The following is a 17,558-nucleotide window of genomic DNA, read 5'->3' as shown; positions in this document are numbered from 1 at the left end:
GGGAGCCTGGTGGGGCTAGGCCTGGGGAGGGCCTCGAGCTGCGGGAGAAGCCAGGCGCTGTGGCTCCCTGCGTTTCTTCTCTGCGCTGGGACCTAGTGGCCGTACTTCTGCGGAAACCAGCTGGCCTCCGAGTGCCGCCGCTGCCCCATGAAGCTGCCCCTGCCCCTTCCCATGACTCCTCGAGCCCCGTCCACCAGACACCCCGCTCTCACGTTCCCTTGCTCCCTCCCCCACCACAGCTCTCTTGCCAGGGTCTCCTGAGCTCCCCTTCCCCACATCCTCAGCCCCAAGGAGCCCTGAGCCTCCCCCAAGGGCACCTTAGTGACTCAAGGGAGAGCTCAGGGCTCAGAGGAGGAGGCCCCGGGCTCTGGGCCAGTGGAACTGGTGAGGTCCCGGGAGGCCCACTTCCTGCTCCCTGGTGAGGCCCCTGTTGGCTGGCGCGGCCAGGCCCGGGGATCACGGAAAGGGGTGGTGGTCAGGTGGGGTGATCCCGGGCTCTGGCCAGGCCCTGGGGCCTCTAGGATCTTTCCCACACAAGGCCTGCCCATGGCACCTCCCTTCTGAGCCCCTTGGGGGTGGGGTGTGCCAGGTGAGGACATGTGTGAGGGGCTGGAGGCAGGAGTGGGGGTGCAGCCCGATGGGTGGGGCCCGTGGGGGAGCCCGTGTGGGAGGGCACCGGCCTTTGGAGCCTGCCGGTGTGTGTCGGATCGCAGCTTGGTGGACTGTGTGCGTTCATCTGCCTGCGTGTATGTGGGTGTGTTCTTGTCGTGTGGGGCTGGGGCACCGCGTGCGCGGGGGTAGGGGGGAGGCGTAGTTGTGACTTTGCTTGTGTGTGCTGCGGTGGGGGCCCCATGGGGAGGGCAGAGATGGGGGCAGAGCAAACCCTCTCCCCCAGCACACTGACCCTCAGACTGGCCAGGGTTGGCCTGTGTCCTGCTCGCCATCCCCCTGCCTCACCCAGTTTGAATCCTGACTCTGCTGCTTGAGCGCTGAGCCACCTGGGGGCAGCTGCCCAACCTCTCTGAGCCAGGGTCTCTTCTGCAAAGTGGGACTCATGCTGATGGCAGGGCCAGGGTCCGCCCCAGGAGGAGCTCACCGTGCTGGTCCGCTGACTGGACCATGTTAGTAATCGAACAATAGCTGGAAGTTTCTGGAAAGTGAACACGCTGCCCCACGACCTGGTGGCTCCAGGAAGCTCCTGCTACTCTATTCTCGTTCGCCCCAACCGTGCATCGCGGGGCTGTGCTCCTGGGAGGTCAGAACAGACCTTGGGCATGCCCAGCAGTGTGGGTGGCTGTCAAAGTATCTCGTGGGGGACAGCCCAAGGGGGCCGGGTAGGGGGACGACGCCAGCTCACAGCTTGGCCAACAGGAGCCTCTCACAGCGGGAGGCCCTGGTCTGGGGCGGGGTGAGGGGTGCGCGGGCCAGCGGTCGGACGGGACATTCTGGGGGATGGGCAGTACCTTCCTCTTCAGTGTGGCAGCTGCTGGGGGGCAGGGCTCGCTTGCCGGACGTAGCCACCGGACATGCGAGGAACATAAGCTTGTTGTTTGCAAATCACAAAGTTGTGGTTTTAAATCAATAAACTTTGTTGAGTAGCTTAGGTTCCCAGCAGAACAGAGGGAGGCACGGAGATTGCCTGGAGGCCCCCTCCCCTGCCCAGCCGCCCCCATTATCCCCCCACACCCTCCACCCTGCCACTCTCCTGGCCAGTTTTACTGTCGACGAACCTGCCCAGTATATCCCCGTTCCCCGGAGTCCACAGGTCACTTAGGGTCAGCCTTGGTGCTGCACATTCACCCCCCAAAATCCCCTGTGCTCCGTGCGGTCGCCGCTCCCACCGCCTGACGCCGGCAGCCGCGGCTCTCCTAGCCATCTCCATGGCTGTGTCGTGTCCAGCCCCCCACCCAGCTGACGTCGCCACGTGGGGACCCCCTTGGACAGGCCTCCACCGCCACGGACGCGCGTGTACGCTGCTGCCCGTCTCTGCGGGTCTCACGGCTCACGTCCCGCCCACTCGGGCGAATCGCCGCGTGGTCTGGGTGCGTATCCTTCACTGAATGAAGGGCGTCTTGCTGGCTCTTGAGTTGGGCGATTACGAGTCAGCTGCTGCGAACCCCTGTGCACAGGTCTTTCGTGGACCGAAGTCGTCTTCGCCTTTGGGTAAATGCCAAGGAACGTGACTGAGGGACTGAATGGAGAGGCGACATACGGGACGGGAAGTGTGATGGTCTGTTGCCCACAGGACTGGCCGGCAGCGTCAGCTCCTGCCCCCCTCCCTGGCTGCTGGGTGGACGCAGCCCTGGACTGGCCTTGGGGCGGGACACGAGGCCGGGTTCCAGCCTCGTCTTCCCTGCTTGCCCTGCCTGCCGGACTCCTTCGGGCCTCGTCTGGGCTCTGGGGGCGGTCCTGGCACTGTGGAGGGGCTGCGGCTTCCTGTCTGCCTCTGGAGGTAAGCAGCTGGACCTGACAGCAGTGAAGGGACCCTGTCCCCCCGCGCCCCGACCCTTTGTGCGCGGCGAACAGGTCCTAGAGGCCCAGGCTCACGGCAAACACGAGCCACAGACCTACTTACCAGCCAGCAGGCCGGTGATGGTGTGGGGTCGCTCCATGACCCTGTTCTTCAGCTGCAAACTGAGGCCCAGTGGCACGTGCCAGGGCTACAGGGAGTCAGGGGTGGCTCCCGGAACCCAGCCCGGAGCTCCTCTGGGCCAGGCAGCCCCCCCACCCAACCAGGACTCCCAGGGGCCCCAGCCTGGCTTCCTGGGACGGCTGGAGGCAAAATGCCTGCGCAGGGGCGAGGGAGGGCCGGCTCTCACAGGCTTTCATCCCTGGGGCGGAAGGTGGGAGATAAGGCTTCAAAGCCATCTGCAAATGCAGCTTGAGGAGGGGGCCCGTCCGCCTGCTGTTTGTGTTGCTGGATTGATAGTGGGGGGGGGGGCAGCCGCCAGGCCAGCGCTGCTGCACTGGCCCCCAGATAAATGATTCACCTATTCATGAGGCCCATGGGGGGGCCCTAAAAGGGCCAGGCTGCTTTCAGTGATGTGTGGGGCCCCCGTCCCCACCCTCGCTGCAGACAGGCTTCTGATGACCCGGCTGGACCCTGATGGCGGTGGGCTGTTGGGGGGGCACGTGTGGACCCGGTCCGGGCCGGGAGGGGGAGGAACCCCTCCACCCTCCCTTTATGCGGCCTCCACGCCACGCACCCCATTTTCCAATTACGTTTTGATAGCGCAGGAGCTGCCGGATGGCCACTTGAAAACGCGGCCAAAGTCCTCTCCGCTGTCCCCCTCCGCTCCCAGGCAGACTGTGCTCCCGGCGGGGCCTTCTCTCTGCGCAGGAGAGTCTTACACGGCAGAGCTCCCTGGAGACAGTCATGGACATGTGCAACCACGACCGGACTCTAGAACATTCTCATCACCCCAGAACCAAGCCCCGTTCTTGTTAGCTCGGCGACCGGTGCCCCCGGCAACGTCTCAGCAGCTTTCGGTCTCCATGGATTTTCCTGTCCGGGGTGTTCGCTGTGACAACATGGGGTCTTCTGTGTCGGCTTCATTCGCTGAGCGCCCTCTCGTTGGGGTTCATCCACGTCGTAGCGAACGACGGCGCTTCACACCTTCTAAGGCTCAACAGTCCCCCCGGCCAACGTTAGTCGGGCAGGACCACAGTGTCATCCACCCCCTGCTTGCCCGTGTGTGCATGCGTGAAATTCTCCCTCGCTCTCCACTCACCTGTTCGTGGGCACGAGGGGCTTCCCCCGTCCATCGGGCGACTGGGAGCGCCGCCCTGTGGCATTTCCGCACGTGGCTCAGTGGAAGGCCGGTTTCCAGTTGTCTCGGGTGTAGGCCCAGCCGTGGAAGCGTCAGTCCTGGGGTGGCTTCCTGCGGAACACCCTGAGGAGGACCTCCAAGACTTTTCCTTCAGCACAACCTGTCCTGCACACCGTGGTGGAGTCATCCGGGTCCTTGCTACGGACGTCACCTGTGTGACCACTGTAGTGCACAGAAGGCAGCTCAAGGCACGGCAGAGGGTAGAGGACAGGTAGGGAGACAGACAGACAGGTAGACAGACGGATGGATACATAGATTGGTCTATGGACGGATGAATGGGTGGATGAATGGACAGACAGACGGACAGATGGACAGATAGATGCCACGTGCCCAGCCCTGCCCTGGAGACCGGGGGTCAGCAGGTCCAAGGGGAAGCTCTCAGGCAGTTTGTCCAATTGGATTGGTCCTAGGAGCACGGTGGCCCCCATTCCTCCTCAACAGCGTCGTGGCCTCCCCCAAGATAAACACCCTCCCTGTCGTCAGCCGGGTCCGCCCACTGACACTCAGGCTGCTTCTGTCTCTGACCTTCGTTTGGTCGACCCCTGTGACTGTGTGCTGCCCGGCCTCCTCCTCGTGCATGGGTACAGCTGATTCCCGCAGAGCCAGGACACGCGGGATTGCGACGGGGCTCCCTGCCAGCGGCGCGCTCGGGGACCAGCACCAGGCTCCAAGTGCAGCAGCGGAGGAGACCCGGGCTCGGCTGGCATGGGAGCGTGACCGTGAGGGGCCGGGGCGGGAGGATGCTCGGGGGTCGGTGCACTGCAGGGTCCCTACTGGGGCCGGGATAAGGATGAGGAAAACATGTACAAGTTGAAGACGGCACCAAAAACTCAGTAATCGAGAGAAATAACATACATGTTGGGTTTTGCTTTAATTCAACAAAAAACATTTTAAAGATTTTATCTACTCATTTGAGAGAGAGAACAGAGGGAGAGGAAGAAGAAGAGGGAGAAACAGACTCCCTGCCGAGCAGAGAGCCCGATGTGGGGCTTGATTCCAGGACCCTGAGATCATGGCCTGAGCTGAAGGCAGAGGCTCAACTGACTGAGCCCCCCAGGCGCCCCTCTGTAATTAAAATTTTTATTGAGACAATTATGGAGTCACCACAGCTGTAGGAAATAATTGAGAGATTGAACAGTGTGCCTTGGACACAAAAACGTGGTTCCCACCCCGTGCCTGCCCATGGGTGCACGTGTGCATGTGTGCACGTGTGTGCGTGCGTATGAAATTCTGCAGCTTTATCTTCTGGTTTTCCACATCCACCTCCCATATTGGGACAGAATGCTCCTAACACCTTTGGGGGACTTTCTAGTCCCACTGTCACCGTGCCGCCCCCTCCTCGAACCCTGGCAGCTGCTAACGTGTTCTCTGTTTCTACAATTTGTCATTCCAAAAGTGGTGTCTAAATGGGACTGTGCAGTAGGCGGCAGTTCAGGACCAGCTCTTCCCTTCTGCACGTGTGGCTGAGGGTCCCCAGATGGGCAGGCTCGCGTCCCAGACCTCCTCGCTGGCGCGGCTGGGCGGCGCGGTGTGCACGGACCAGCGCATGTACGCCGCGCGGAAGGGCAGCGGGCAGCCGCCTCCATCGTCCACAGGCGCCTGGACGCAGTGTTGCATGAACAAGTCTTCGGGAGAGCACTGGGTGGGCCCCACGGCCGTCACCTGTTGAGTTTTTAAAGAAGTGGCCGATACTGTTGCAGTGCAAGATTTCAGAAGATCAAAATTAATAGAAGAACTCCGCAGGGAGAAGGGTATCGGTTTTAAACAAAGACAGGCCTGGGGTGAGGGGAGCGGGACGTTGGGTCTCAGGTGGTGTGAGGGTAGGGTGGCCTCCAGTCTAGGGCCCTCATGTGAGCCCTGAGCCCGACCTGAGCAGCAGGCCTCTGCTTCCTCAACTGTAGGAGGGGCTGACCGCCTGTCCACTGTCTCGTGGGAAGAGAGGGTGTCAGACACATGGCCCAGGCCCAAGCCAGGTAGGCGGTCTCCTCATGGGACACTCGATGTTCTCCACCTGCCAGCTCCCAGGGACAGCCTTCTGCTTTTCCAGCCTGGCAGCGAGTGGTCTCCTCAGAGCCCTGGGTCTGGTCTCCCTAGATGTCCCTGCTGATGCCCACTCACGGGCCCTCTCTGTGGCTGGTCCTGCCCCTGCATCTGGCTAAGCCCGGACATCAGGGAGGTCTTGGCCCAGACACCCCCTCCTTAGAGCAGCCCTCCTTGGCTACGCAATGATCAGGCCCCTTTCCAGACTCGTGTGGCGACTTCCCATGGGTTAGCAGGGTAACTTGAGGACCAGTCCCCCAGCCCCACCACCAGGCACAGGCGGGTGCTCCTGAGGACATTCCCCCGGGGCAGATTTTGTCTGTTATTGAATAAACAACATAAGAAATGTTCCCCAAAACGAGGGACACGTGTGTCCCCCAAGGAAGACCCTCTAGGGCCCAGAGCAGTGACGTGAGCAGTGCCACGTGTGGGCAATGCACCCGGAAGGAGGAGAAAATCCTAGAAGCTTCCAGAAAGAAAGGAAGAGTTTATTGGTGTGGGATCAGGACCCAGCATGTTTCCAGACTTCTCCCTGGTGGTTCTGGAGCAAAGTCTCTTGTTCTCGAGACCATGGTTTCCAACCCAGCTGCGTGTCAGCCCGGCGTTAGGACGGGAACGCACTTAGGAGGCAGGAGGTGGCTTCCTGGGCCCATGGCGGCGTCCAGCGGGAGCGCAAGGCTGGGCTCCACGCAGGGGCCCCCACCGAAGACAGAAGTGACTGTGTAGGGAGGTGACACCGGGGGTGAGAGCCATCAGCGGCAGGGGCTGGGCAGCCCGAGGCGTGGTCTCTGAGGTGGAGTGGACTGAGAAGAGCTGTGGGCAGTTGCTGGCAGGTTGGGGCAGTCTTTGCTGATAGGAAGACAGAATGAAGACAAAAGACAGTCATTTGTTTCCAGGTGTTCAAAACCTGTGCAAAAAGGGGGAAGACGTCTTAGCACATTCCAAAGCTTACATTTGAGTGTGTTGCTGTTTTTCTTCTTTTGTAGATTATGTTTTAGGTTCACAGCCCAACTGGGTGAAGGTAGAGATTCCCCGCATGCCCACTGCCCCATCCCCCAAGCACGGCCTCCCCAAGCGGTGCAGGTCATACAAGAATGAGCTCACACGGACACACTGTCATCACCCCAAGTCCGAGGTCACCCTCGGGTCACTGTGGGCGCCCTGCGCTCTGCGGGTCGGGACAGAGGCATCGGGACCTGCTTCTGGCTTCATCGCATCACTCGGAGTGGTCCCCCTGGGTGCCACGGGCTCGTCCTCACCCCACCTCCAGCTACCCTGGGACCACTGGTCTGTCTATGTCTCCGTCTGTGTGCCTTTTCCTGAAGGTCGCAGAGCTGGGATCACAGGGCGGCGGCTGTCCCGGGCGGGCTTCCTTCCCTGCCATGCGTCCGGGCTCTCTCCCCGGCTTCTCGCGGCTTGAGAGCGCATCTCTCGTCCGCCAGGAATCCGGTCCCGCGTCGGGATGGACCCCTGTGTGTCTGTCCGTCGCCTGCTGAAGGACGACTAGGTCCCTTCCAAGTTTTGGCGGTCACGGGCGCAGCAGCAGGGACGCTCGGCGGCAGACGCGGCCTTCCAAGGCGCCGGGCCACGTGGCGTTCCCGCCAGCCACGCGCGAGAGCGCCCGCTGCCCTGCGACCCAGCCGGCGCGCGGTGCCGTGGGCTGGGCGGGTCTGCGCTTCTGCGGGGCGGCGGGCGTCTCGCTGTCGTCCGCGCCGGCGTGTCCCGGATGACCCGGACCGGGAGCGCAGGTGCGGGAGCTCGACCGCGTCCTCTGCGGGGAGGGCCCGGCCCGGTCTGCGCCCGGTTTCCAGCTGGGCCGTCTGTGGGCTCGCTGCGGGGGCTCCGCGTCCTTTCTGCACGTTGGGTGACGTCCTTCGTCGGATGCTTCTCGGGGCGCCTGGGGTCCGCGGGCTGAGCGCCTGTTGATGTGGGCTCGGGCCGTGACCTCAGGCCCGGGACGGCGCCCCGCGTGCGCTCGGCGCCTCCGTCTCCGGCCGCCGCTCTCCGCGCTCGTCCCCAGAGAAGCACAGAAAACCCAAGACGGCGCGTGCGGCTTCGCGGGGAGCGTCCGCCGCCAGCCCTGCCCGCCCCCGCGCCGCGGGCTCTCCTCCCCGCTCCTCTGCGCTCGAACTCGCGGAGCTGCGGGCGCCCGCGCGGGAGTCACGGGGCTCTGACCCGACGGCCGGAGCCTCCCGCCCCGACGACGTCCCGCGGCGGACGGAGCGCCCTGGGGAGGGGGCGGCGGGCCGGGGGCGTCTCCCGCCGCAGCAGGCGCAGCTTCCTCTCCGGGACGCCGGGCGCCCCCAGCCCTCGCTGCCCGCGGAGACGGCGGCACCGTCGCGCTTTGCGGCCGAGGAGGCGGACAGCTCGGCCGCCGGCCGGTGGGGGCGGCCGTCAGCAGGGGCCGGCGGCCCGAGCTCCGTGTCCGGGCCCTCGGGCGGGGACGCTGGCCTCCAGCCCCGTCAGAGCGCGGCCAGCCGCTCCGGGCCTCCTCCCTGGCCCGCGGGCGGCTGAAGCGCGTCTTCGGGGCACTCGGGCCACGGTGTGCTCGGGCCGGCCCTGCTTCCCGGGCATCGACGCAAGCGCCTAATGCGGCTTAAAATCCGGGGTCTTCGGAGCCGGGGAGGGGTGAGGAGGTGACCTGGACGGGGGCGAGCCGGCCCCGAGCCGGGCTGTCCGCCTGCCCCTCGCGGGTGAGAAAACCGCGTCTCCCCGCGGCGCAGGGGGCGGAGCGTGCGCGGGAGGCGGAGCGTGCTGGGGGGGGCGGAGCGTGCTCGGGGGCGGGGCGTGCACAGGGGGCGGGGCGTGCGCAAGAGGCGGAGCGTGTCAAACCGAGGTGCGGGAGCTGCAGCCCTAGGCGGCCCGGGAGCACTCTGGCAGGGAGCCAGGGGCCCCGCACACGTCCTCAGCATACAGTCACGGTCCGCGCCTTCAAATACCGAAATACTGTCGTTTTACAGGAAATAAGAGTCGAAAATATTAAAAGTCAGAATTTTATAGCCAAAAAGGAAGTTAAATGATGAGGCTGTGGAAAGGGAGATGCAAGTGTCTCTGGCCGGGGGTTCCCGCGTCCGGAGGCGGGAGGGAGGGAGGCCACCTGGACGGGCCAGAGGCTTCCTTCCCCTCCCCCTCCGCCTCCTGCGCGGGGCAGGGCCTGGGAGAGGGGCTGAGCCTGCCCCAGCCTGGCCTCCGGCAAGCACGGGGTCCACTGGCTCCTGCCAAGGGCTGGGATGTCCCCAGGCTTTCACCCCCGATCTTTCCAGGAAATGTTTCTGGCTACCAGGGGCCCTTGTCAGTCGGGGCAGGACTTAAGTTTTCCTTTTGTGGATCAGCTTGAACACCCCGCCGGAAGGAGCAAATCGAGGGGTCAGGGAACGTCCTGAGAACGGTCAGGGGACCAGGTGGGTTCCTGGCAGTCCCCCAGCCCCCTGGCCCCAGGGCCTGCCTGTGGGTGCTGATGACCACTGAGGACCAGTGATGGGTGTGTCTGGCTGTGGCTGCCCCTTGCCCCCCGCGTCCTCACGGAACCGTCCTGAGCTCTGTGCACGGCCCTCCAGGCCCCCGTGGGAAGGCCGCCCCATGTGTGCCCAGGGCTCCGCACCGGCTTAGGATCTTCCAAAATTTTGCCAAGGTTTATTATTTTTTGTAAGGGTGAGAGTCCCATGATTTAAAATGAACCACCGCAGGGTGAACAGCTCAGTGACGTTTGACGCGTCGCATGCCGTACCCACACACCTTCACCTTCTCGGCAGGAGGCCTGCGCCCCCTGGGTGGCTGTGCCCGTCCTCTGGCTGGCCCCTGATGCTGCTGGGTCTCCTGACCCGCCTGCTCCGGACGCTGCCTGTAGACGGAGTCCCACGGGCAGCCTTGGCGCTGGGTTCGCGCCCTCGGCAGGCAGGTCTGGGGCTTAAGTGTGTGATCTCTGCGGCGTCCCTTCCCGTGGCCAAGCCTTGCTCCGCCCGCGTGTGTGTGTGTGTGTGTGTGTGTGTGTGGTGGGGGCACTGAGCTTCCCGCCGGGGCTGCTGTAGGGCTCAGATGCAAGGAGCCCAGATCCTGCTCTCAACTGCTCTGGCCGCCGTGCTCTGGAGGAGACACGTATTCTTGGCTGGTGTGGGAGCTCCTGACCAACAGCAGCCCCCGGGGAGCGACGCCTCGTGGCCCGCAGCCCCGGCAGCAGCGCCCTGGTCAGAAGCGCTGGGTGTGCAATGGTCTGAAGTTCTCGCCCTCCTCCCCTCCTCCGGCCTCTCCCTGGGACTGGCCCTCCTCCCCGCCCCCCGCCCCTGCAGCCCTGCACCGCATTGGTCAGCAGAGGTGACAGTGGTCTCCTGCAGCATCCTGGAGGCCCGACCGCGTGCAGCTCCCCTGGCTGGAGCGCAGGGCTCGCCTCCCCTGCGGTGGTCCCTCCTGGTGGAGCGGAGTCCCCTCGCACGACTGCTCACCCATTGTGCTGAGCCCTCCACGTCCCTCGGGAGCCGCGAGTCTTGGCCTGTGTGCCCCACGTGGCAGGCAATGAGGAGCACATTTGAAGTGGCAGCAAGTAGCCCTTCACACCTCTCTGTCCGAGAAGGACGCGGGAAGGATGGCCCGGGGGGACAGAAACGTGGCTGTCATGCTGCCCCAGTGGCTGGGGACAGGAGTGCGCTGGGGAGGCTCGCTGCCTCCTGTGTGCCTGGGTTGGAGCCCATCACCCCGAGGGACACCCGCCTGGCCTCAGCCCCCTGTAGAGCACAGGGTCTCCCTCCAAAGAAAGCCCCACGCAGTGGGATTGTAAGTGCGCACTTCAGAATCTGAGGGGACAAGCAGGACAATGTCACCACCCCAATCCTGGGGCTTCGGTATTGCCCCCCAGCGGGAGAAGGGCCTCCCCCTTGGCCTTTTGCTTTAGAGTGGCAGTAGGTGGACGCCTTCCTCCCCACCTGACACCAGATCACTGGGTGGCCTGAGGGACGGCTCCTGACCATGAGCAGGGGTAAGAGCCCCCAGAGTGGATGCTGGGGCGGGGCCCTGGGACCCTGCCTTGCCCAGGGAGGTGTCGCCCCCAGGCTGAGGCCTGTGTGGTCCGTTACGTCCCATGTTGCTTTCCCAAACACGCACAGTTACATAAACGATGATAACACTTCATAAACATTTTTCTAACATGCGGAATGTTTGACATGAATTTCAGCTATTTTAGAACTAATAAACAACGGTCAATGTCACGGCCGACACAGAGCAGAAGCCACAGCACTTTATGGAAGATCAAAGGCGCGAGCAAAGATCTCGTCTTTAAGGAAAAAGAGACGATGGGAGGGAAGCCCCCCGCTCCGGCCAGAGGGCAGGGGCTCTGCGGCTCCGGGCCGTTGGCGGGAGTCCTTGGGCCGGGGCTGGGCGGGCAGGGGTCCTTAGAGTCTAGAGGTGCTGGGCGCCCTCCCGAGACACCGGCTGCCCGGGGCTCAGCGCGGAAAGCTCTCTGCTCAGAGGTGCCTCTTACTCCTCTCTGCGCCGGCGTCTGAGCCTGTCCGTGAGGCCTTCCTGGGGCGGGGTCTGCCTTGGTCGGGGTGTGCCAGCAAACTGCCAGGCAGATCGCCAGCCGCAGCCTCAGAGCCCAAGGCTGGCGCCAGAGCACCGGCCTGCAGAGGCCAAGCCATGGCCCCCGCAGGCCGTGCCACGTGCCTCAAAGATGCGCCCCATCTGCGTGCGGCCCAGGGCAGCCCCTGGAGTCAGGACACCTGAGCGCATGGCCCAGTGAGCCTCCGGCCCAGTGAGCCTGAGGGCTGCCTCCTCTGGTCTTCCCAAGTATCGTGTGGGTATCATTTGTCACCCCGGGGGCTGGGCACTGCTTGGGATGTGTCAGTGATGCCCAGAGGATGCTCGGCCAGAGCAAAGCCCCTGCAAGGCCAGCAGCCTCCCTGGAACTTGGAGCCCAGGGAGCACAGAGACCCTGGGTGACCCTGCAGGAACAGGTGCATGTGTTGCCCAGAAACCCTGAGACCCCACACTTACGGGGGCAACACAACAGGGACAGATGCACCAGCTGTTCTCATGTGAGCTCTGGGGAGATGTGGACAGAGCCCTCTCACCCGCTATGTGCACGCAGCTGGGCCTGGGCTGAACGAGGGCGAGTATAAAGGGGGGACGGGGGCTCTGGCTGCTGGCTCTCAGCCACATCCTGAGTGCTCCTGGCTGTGGGGACCCTGCCCCAGCTGCAGTGACTTGTGGGATCAGGGTCCCATTCATACCTGCAGGGGTCCCCAAGGCTGTGTCCTTCCAGCACACATGCTTTCTGTCCTACCTCCCAGGGGCCAATGAGAGGGATTCACAGGCAGTCCCTGGCCACTTCCCACAGGCACAGCTATCTCCCTGAAGTTTGTCTCGACACCCAAGATCGTGTCCCTCTCTTCCTGCTGAATTCTGCATAGCCCCCTCTTTACTCGGAGCAGTAGAAACTTCCCAGAGGCTAATGAGGCCCAGTGACCCGGGCCACACCTTCTGTACTCTCCTCTAGCCTCCTTGCTCCCCCTTCTTCCCTGCCCCTGCCCCAGGACCTTTGCACTGGTGGCTTGCTTTTGTCATTTTCTTCTTCCCACATTTTCTGTCCTGCTCTCACTCAAATATTTGCCCCAGGAGGGGAGGGGCTGGCTGGCTTTAGAGCTGCCGCTGAAAAACCTCAATGGGACTAACGTCTCTTTGGGGTGGACTATTGAAGTCCTGACCCCCAGAACATGTGAGTGTGGCCTCATTTAGAAATAGGGTCTTTGGGCGCCTGGGTGGCTCGGTGGGTTGGGCTGCTGCCTTCGGCTCGGGTCATGATCTCGGGGTCCTGGGATCGAGTCCCGCGTTGGGCTCTCTGCTCAGCGGGGAGCCTGCTTCCCTCTCTCTCTCTCTGCCTGCCTCTCCATCTACTTGTGATTTCTCTCTGTCAAATAAATAAATAAAAATCCTTAAAAAAAAATAGAAAGAAATAGGGTCTTTGCAGATGTGGTCACATTAAGATAAGGGCACATCCCGGTGCCAGGGGAGGACAGAAACAGGGATGGGGGGGATGTGGCCACAAGCCCAGGGATGCTTGGGGCCTCCAAGAGCTGGAGGAGGGGGCAGAAAGGATCCTCCCTCTGGAGGCACCCCAACTTCAGATGTCTGATTTCCGGGATGGAAAGGGCATAGATTTCTGTTTTTGCCCCCCAGGAGACTAACATCCTAGACAACAATAAATATTTTGGGGGTGAACTAAGAGTCGAGGTAATGCAGAATTCCTTACCGCTCGGTCAGCCTCTGCCAGTGATGGTCCCAGTTAACCTTGGCACCAGGGGCTCCCTAAGTTGTGCTCCCTTGGGCCCCGTGCCCCCCATGGCCTGCCTGGGTCTTGCCACCCCCACTCCCCCTCCAGACTAGCTCAACCCTCCTTCCCTCTCATTCTCCCCTTGAACCTGGGGTGGGGGGGGGGTGTCAAGGTGGGAGGAGGGAGCCAGCCCAGCCCATTTCCAGGGTCCCAGGGCTGGGACGAGTCCCCCTCACACCTGGTGCTCATGATTACCTGGGAGAGGGACAAGGTGTAGCCTGGCTGGGGAATTCAAAGAGAATGTTCCGCTAAGTGTAGCCTCTGTTTTGGCCTCTGTCACTTTAGGGAGGAGCCCTCCTGGTCAGTCCCTTGACTATGTGGTGCTCCCTGCCCGGGGGCCTGGCTGGGAGGGGCCTCAGAGGGAGGCCCCCAGGGATCATCTTTCTCTCTGTGGCACCGGGATTCGGCCTTGGCACTCCTCCTCCCCAGGGACAGGAGCCCAGGAGACCCTGCTCGTGGGGACTGCACACATGCCTGCTGGGCCCGAGCGGAGGGGGTGGAGGTGCCGGTCTCCTCGAGCTGGTGTGTGGGATCGGGCTGCGGCGAAGGCAAAGGTCAGCGCGGCCTCGCCACCCCCACCTCCTCCTTGCCTCGAGAACCTCGTCTGTGTGTCGGCGCCACGACGCAGACCAGGGAGCGGCCGTCTGATGACGGCCTCATTCAGCAGCTCGTTTTTTTGCATGAAATGGACCTTCCCGAGCATGTCCTGTGGGGCTTGGTCGCCGTCCAGCGCCTCTGCCCACAGCCTTGGTGCTGCCGGTCTCCGCAGTAGTAGGCAGGGCTGCGATCATCGAGGTACAGAGAGGTGAAGGGACTTGCCCCAGGCCACGCAGCTAGACCGTGCAGAGCTGGGGTGTGGCCAAGTCCCGGCTCCACCCAGCCTGCCCCCGTCCCTCCCTGCTGGCAGGTGACATCCGTCAAGGTTCACCTGCTTGTGTGGAGGGCCTGGGGGCCAGGGCCAGCCGTCTGGCTCACCCCGTCCCGTTGCTGGCCCCGCTGCTAAGGGGGTGCTGGACCCCATTGACTATGGAGGTGGGGCCGGTGTGCTCTGAGGACGCCCGTGGCTGCACTTGTCCACCCTCCGTGTGGGGTGTGGCCCAGTGTGGGTGGTGGGAACAGGGTGAGGAGCCCATGGACCTGGTGCAGGGAGCTGGCTGTGGCCTTGGGGAGGCCATCACCCCCTTAGAGGGACCAGGAGCCCCGGCAGATGGCCCTGGTACATCCTCCTCACTCCCAGGCCCACCTGGGCCCCACTGATCTGTGGCCGTAGCCTGGGGTGATCGGTCCCTGCCCTGACAGCTGGGCGCCCAGCAGCCCATCACGGCGTTCTCACTGGAGAGCGCAGTCTCCCTTCCTCCTGGCTGTTCCCCACCAGGTCCCTGCCTCCCCCGGGCATCAGCAGACACCTCTGCCTGGCCGCAGAGCCTGATGCAAGCCCCACCCCGCCTGGGCAGCCCGATTGCTCTGGGGTGCAGCCAGGAGGCTGCGTGCAGAACCCGTCCTATCTGTCACCAACAGAGGCTGTGCCCGTGGAGCTGGGGGTCCCGTCTGCAGAGGTCTCTCTCCAAGCGCTGGCTCGGCCTTCCTCCTTCGGGTGGAAACTAAGCACAGGAGTCCAGATGGCCCATTGTCATGGAGGGGACTGCGGGGGTGGGGCTCAGCTCTGCCTTCCTCTCCCCTACCTCGGGGAAGCAGGCAGGAGGGGGGCAGCCTGGCCCCCTGCCCACAGGCTCGTACCTCCTGCAGCTTGGAGCCCGGTACACCCACACGCCACCAACCGTGCGTCTCCCGCCCTCCCGCAGGCTGGCTGCATCCCTGCAAGTTCATCCACACGGTGACTCTTTCATCCAGTAGCAAATGTGCACAGGCGTCTGCCGCACCTCACGCTTGCCTGGGTTTGGGGTCAAGCCCCGGGGCCTGTCCTGGCCTGTCCCGGCCTGTGCCGTCTGGCACGGGGACCCCGTGTCACACGTGGCTGCCGAGGACACGCCAGTCCTGGCTGAGCTGCCCGGTCAGTGTGGAGCAAAGACCCAGTTCAAACCCAAGAACCCAGAGGGTCACACCCTCACTTTCTGGGGCGCTCATGTGCTGAAAGGTAGCGGCTTGGATGCACAGGGATAAAAGAAGTTATTAAATACATCCCACTTCTTTCTTTTCCTTTTGTCCATGTGGCCTGGAACTTTGCAGTCACGCATGGGGCTCGAGGCATGGCTGTACTGGCCAGGGCCGGGCCAGGCAACACGCAGACCCGTGTGACGAGGACATTCCAGATTGTGAGGATGGGTCGCTGGCAGTGGGGTCAGGGTCAGCTCCTGCTCTCAGACCCCGTGTGCCCTGTTCTGCCTCTAAGGGCCCCTCTGACTGAGGTGAGCCGAGTCCTTGGGGTGTCGCTGACCCACTGTGCGCCAGTTGGGGGACCTCTGTCTCCCCGTCTCTGGGGCCAAGGCTGGAGATGTGGTCCAGCCTCCTGAGCAGCGCGCAGGGCAGCTCGGGGGTGGGGGGGCGTGGTTGTGAGCTTCACATGCTTTGAGGTAAAAGGATCCGGGCCCGTGCAGGCACATGGTTGTGAGGCTCACGGCTGCCAGCAGCAAGGGGAGGCCTTCTCTCCCGGGGGGGACCCTCCGGTGGAGCAGAAGGGTGGTGAGCCGGCCCAGGAAGTGCGTGTCCTAGGGCCACTGGAACAAAGCACCATGGACAAGGGCTTTGACAACAGAAAATCAGGGGGCTCGTTCCTTCTAGGGAGAATGTCCCGGGCTTCTCTCCAGCTTCTGGTCGCCGCCCTCACCTGCCGCCCCTGAGTTCCTGGTTTTGTATCACGGGTCTCTGCCTCCCGGGATTCTCTCTGTGTGCGAGTCTGTGTCCCCATGTCCCTGTCCTATAAGGACCCCCGTCACCTCGGATGAGGGCCCATCCTCACGACCGCGTCTAGCTGAGGGCATGTGCAGCAACCCTGTTTCCAAACGAGGTCACACTCCTGACAGGCAGGCTCAGGTGCTCCATGCGGGTCAGGCGGGGCCACGTCCAGCCACACGCTTGCTGCGGGAACTCGTCCTGGCTCTGGACGGCGTGTGCAGGGCCCCACACCTGACTCGTGCTGACGCTGGTAAAGAGCGGGGCCCAAGGGCAGGAGGGATCCGTGCTGGGACACCCAGTGCTGAACGGGCTCGCAGCCCCAGCTTCCCCGGGGGCCCACGGGTCGGCTTCCCGGGAAACAGTGCTGGTTCCAGCGATGTCCTGGGACGGGTCCGGGGGAGCCGCTGGGGTGGAGAAAGCTGAGCCGGTTGCATCCTCAGGCCTGCCCAGCCCTGCTCCTGACCCTCCCTGGGGATCCGGCTCTTGGCGGCGGCCCCAGGGAAGACCCTGTTTTTAATTTTTCCTTTTCTTTGGGGATCTATAGCTCGATTTAACTGTAAAGAGCAATAAATTATGAATCAGGAAAAACATCCCTTGTCCCCACAAAGGACGTGGCTGTCCCCAGATGACTAATGACTCTGAATTCACATTACTTAGTATTTATAACTTCCGCCGGACGGGACTTACAGATGTTCCTGGGAAACCCTGCCTGCCCCTGGTGTATTTTTAGAGCCCATTGTCTGTCCTGACCAGGTTCTCCCTGAGCTGCCTTGGCTGAGGAGGGGCCTCAGAGTCCCAGGGGAGGCCAGCGGTGCCCAGGCCTCTCTCTGCAGGACAGGGGCGGGCCCTGGGCCCCTGGGAGGTGGCGCCGCCGTCCATCTGAAGCCTGTCGACACTCCCATCCGGGACTGGCCTTGCCTGAGCACCTGCTGCGTGCCCAGCCCTGAGCTGGGGGCAGGGGTGTGACGGCAGCGGGGACGAGCCCCGTCGGGGTAGCACGCTGTGTGTGAGGGCTCCGGGGAGCCCAGGGAGGAGCTGTCAGGAGGGCTGGGCAGGGCAGTGGCTGAGAGTGGGGGAGCCCCCCACAGTCAGGGTGGAGTGGCATCGAGGGGGCCGTGGAGAGGGCCGGGGTGTCCCGAGGACCTGTCAACACCCCCTTCTCCTGGGTCTCCAGGGGCTGCACCCACTTCCGGGGGCTCCAGGGGGGACCTGGGACGGAGCTTCGATGGCCTGACCGTGTCAGACCCCTCCGCGGGGGGCTCCATGCTCCTGGCGCAGACCTGAGCGCTCACCTCCACCTGCAGATCCCCACCCCCTTCATGTCCCAGACCTGCCCGGTCTCCCCTGGGGGCCACCCCTGCAGCCTGACTGTGTGTTCTCTGAGCTGCCCCCACAAAGGCCTGGCCAGCTAAGTGTCTCTTGGCCTCGGGTGTGCCCATGTGCTTTATTTGAGTATTTAATGTCCTCTCTCATTCATAAAATAAACAAGGGAGGTTTATCTGCAAGTGGCTGTGAAC

The sequence above is a fragment of the Neovison vison genome, chromosome 8 (genome assembly GCF_020171115.1).
Source record: "Neovison vison isolate M4711 chromosome 8, ASM_NN_V1, whole genome shotgun sequence".
NCBI lineage: Eukaryota > Metazoa > Chordata > Mammalia > Carnivora > Mustelidae > Neogale > Neogale vison.
This window is presented reverse-complemented; position numbering follows the sequence as displayed.